Source organism: Musca vetustissima, unplaced genomic scaffold, assembly GCF_032173495.1.
Source record: "Musca vetustissima isolate MV318-11 ecotype Yass unplaced genomic scaffold, APGP_CSIRO_Mvet_v1 utg25512, whole genome shotgun sequence".
In the NCBI taxonomy this organism is placed as follows: domain Eukaryota; kingdom Metazoa; phylum Arthropoda; class Insecta; order Diptera; family Muscidae; genus Musca; species Musca vetustissima.
Genome location: NW_026878199.1, coordinates 68,685 through 72,637, shown reverse-complemented (window position 1 = coordinate 72,637; position 3,953 = coordinate 68,685). Strand labels below are relative to the sequence as shown.

The window sequence follows — 3,953 nt, the reverse complement described above, 5'->3', positions numbered from 1 at the left end:
GTGGAGGGTATTTATAGTTCCCATACTGTTACAGCCAATTATGTGCAATTTTGGTTTCATAGATTCCGTTCAGGAACTTTTGATGTTAAAGATGTACCTCGTACGGGTAGACCGGTCATGGAAAATGTCGATAAAATCAGAGGAATGATCGAAGTTGAGCGGCATGTTAGCAGTCGTAACATCGCTCAAGATCTAAAAATCGACCATAACTGTTTTAAACCATTTACACAAAAAAAGAATAATGAATTTCTTTTTCCCCAACCTAATATTATACATTCCATCAGACAACCTCATTCCAGGTTCCAGAGTTCTAGCTCTACCGGTTCGCCAAATATAGATGGCACCACATTTAGTACTTTTCGTGCCCAGCCTTATATGATATCTTCAGACTAAGAGTGACCCTCATCCCAAAATTTCAATATTTTAGCTTCGGCACTTTCGTCTGAACGTTGCTAAATCGTTAAGTCCGATTCTTAGTGAGCAGAAAATCTCTCAGAAAACCAGTAAAAAGGCTTGGTAAAGATATTGGGTTCTGCAAAGTTTGGTTCAAATCGAACATTCCATTAGCCTGATACTGGATTACAAATATTGAAAATTGTGACCCTCTGTGGGAGAGGTACCAGAAGGAGTGTCCCAATGGGTGCCATCTTCCTACATAATCTAGGCTTGGTAAAGATAACAGGTTTCGTTAATCGAATAGTCCCTTTGCATGTTATTATAAAATTAATTCTTATCACAATTTTCACCATTTTGTAGGGAGGTACCAGAAGGAGTGGACAGATATTCCCCATCTTCGATCTTAAACTAAGTTTGGAAGAAAAATTAAGATGTGCAAATTTTGAATGAAATCGATTATTCCCTTCGAAAGTTACGTGCGCACCAACGGACGGACGTACATATGTAAATCGACTCCACATTTTCTAAAACGTGTTTGGTCCAAAAAGCTTGGGGTCTAAAAACAATATTTCGATGAGACACATTTTCACCATATCAAAGTGTATATACCCTCATTAGCCTTATGGCTGACCCATGTTTCGTTTTGGCATCGCTCCAATATAACAGTAAGAAGCAATTTTTGGTATTTTGAATCCAGGATATTGCGGAGTAAAGCTAATTTTTGTGGATTTTTTATTTAGTCCCCACATTAAGGTCCCCTACCATTTTCGGAATTCATAAGTTATTAACCGATTCTTATACCCTTCACCACACTGTGATATAGGGTACTATGTCTTTGTGCATATGTTTGTAACAGGCAAAAGGAAACGAAATAGACACATGGTTCCTTTTGAGAATATGCATAGAATCACTTTCTAAGTCGATTTATGCATGTCCGTCCGTCTCTCTGTCTGTCCATGTTAAATTGTAAACAAAGTACAGGTCGCATTTATGATTCGAATTGGATAAAATTTGGCACAGCTCATTTATTTGCTCCAAGGACGAACCCTATTGAAATTGGGAAAAATCGGTTCAGATTTATAGATTTAGATGCATCATTTCAGATAGAAATGCTAAAGCCCCTAAATATCTTTCGATTTGCACTAAATTTGGCATAGGGTACTGAATTGAGTTTAGAATGAGGTGTGCTATGTTTCGTGAAGATCCGTTCAGATATAGATATTGCTCCCATATGTATTTTCGTCCGGTTTTACATATACATATGACGCACCAAACTCCTAGTGTTTGTCCGATTAACACGAAATTTTGCACAACGTATCAAATTGTGACTTGAATAACGTTATTCGGTTTTGTTGAAATTGGTTCAGATGCATCCATAGCTTCCATATGTATTTCGAAGGGCTGTCTGATTGAAATTAAATTTTTAACAGTGCGGCGTACCGAATAGCGTGAATCAATTTTGCTATAAATCGTTTTCCATAAATTTGTCTCATGGAACGCAGACGACTCTAAATCTGCCAGACTGGAATTAAAGTTATCATAGGTTGAAGAAAGATATGAGTATGTTCCTTCGAGTGGTGAAGGGTATCATATAGTCGGCCCAGTCCGACTTTACTACTTTCCTAAGTAGTTTTCATTGAAGTGGTTAGAATTTGCATATCGCTTTAATGGTGAATAAAAGACTTTTTCCAGAAACTATTGAATAAACTTTAATCATTTCAAATGGCCAATATCAAAATGTTCCATTTAATTTGGAATATTATTTTGTTAAAAACGTGAACAACCTTCTATCACATAAAGCAATAACATAGTCCCCGAACTATTTATAGAATTTTGAATGCACACAAGCTGGTGGGGAGTATAAAAGTGTGCAGTCCTCCATCAAAGCACCACTTTCATGCCCAGACACTTTCATCCCTCTTTGTAGCACATTGATGTTCCCTATTTATTTCCATAACAAAAGCTTCAAAACCTGTTTCTAGGTTATTTCATCCCTACAGTTTCTTGCAGCCAACGGTTGCATTTTCTTCGTCCAGATATTTAACTTCAATGTACAATGTCAAAGATTAAGCCCTCCATAATTCTCATTACCACCATGAATGTGGAACTCTAAAATATTAAGCTATGTCACAGTACCGTTAGCCTTGCGCAGTGGTAATATCGTAACCAATGAAGTTCAGCTGAGGTGCGATTATTGCTAGTTGAAAACTTTAACCAATACCTCGTCATAGTGGACGTGAAAAACCGTCCATTATGCCAATTTTTGAAAGCCCGCAAGGGCCAATATGATAATCTATTTTAATAGACAGAAAAAACCAGTAAGGAAAGTAATAAAGTCGGACGGGTATGAAGATATGAAAGCTAAATCCAAATATGAACGGATTTGAACGATACTTGTCACAGTTTTGGTTATACTAATGTATGCACGTTTTGTTTCTAATAGACATATTTTGGGTCCTACTTAAAATCGGCCGAAACCATATGGGGGTCATATCTAAATCTCGACGGATTCCAACAACACGTTTGGCTAAACTATCATAAGTACGCTATGCCAAATTTTGTGTAAATCGAAGGTTATATAGGAACTTTGGTACACCATTTACATTATATGGGACCTATATCTAAATCTGAACCGATTTTCAAGAAATTTTACACACACTCAATTCAGTACGCTATGCCAAATTTCGTGCAAATCGAATGTTATATAGGGACTTTGGTGAACCATTTACATTAAATCGGGCGAAATTAATATGGGAGCTATATCTAAATCGGAACCGATTTTCTCGAAACTTAACACACATCATTCTAGACTTAATTTAGTACGCTGTACCAAATTTCGTGCAAATCGAATGATTTTCAGGGACCTTGGTGCACCATTTACCTAAAATCGGGCGAAACTACAGTGGTGGTCACAGAATTAAAACATTTACCGTGGTAAACATATATCGATCAGCCCTCGATTAGTTTGAAGTATTTTTGAAAATTTTTTCATTCAGAACACTTTGATATACTGCACTTAAGAGATTTAGTGTGAAAATAGAAAATTTTTGCATGCAATTTTTCCATAAATAACGGTTTTTATAAAAATACCTCGACTTTGAAGTGACCATATAATTAAAACATTGTGTGGGATTTTTTACTTTACTGCATTTTTTGAAAATATTTTTAGAAAAGCTCTTTAATTTAGTTAAATTATATAAACTAAGCACCGATAAAATCATTTACAGATAAAAATTTTTGAAAAAAATCTGTAAAATCTATCAAACTTGCCAACAATTTGTACAGTACACCTTACGTTCAGAAAATCACCCTTATTATAGAAAATAAAGGTCCGAATGCACCAGAAATTGCTAGAATTAGTAGAAAACAATTAATAATTCTCAAATTAAAAAAATATTTAAAATAAAAATTCAAAAAATTGGAATTAACCTAAAGGAACGATTCAATTTCAATAGTCTTTACTGAAGAAGGCTGGAATATTTTTGCAGTATGTGAGAAAAAATCGATTGATATTGGTATTTATTATATCAAATCGACTGTTCGAGTAGTACAGAATA

The 3,953-nt window shown here is 35.2% G+C and overlaps 1 non-coding gene across 1 annotated transcript; it reads left to right on the top strand.

The window, feature by feature from the left end:
* The first annotated feature begins 2,536 nt into the window (after positions 1-2,536).
* On the top strand, positions 2,537-2,677 carry LOC133322999 (U4 spliceosomal RNA). Its single transcript, XR_009754064.1, has one exon. It is a non-coding gene; the product is annotated as a U4 spliceosomal RNA (small nuclear RNA).
* The last annotated feature ends 1,276 nt before the right edge of the window (positions 2,678-3,953 follow it).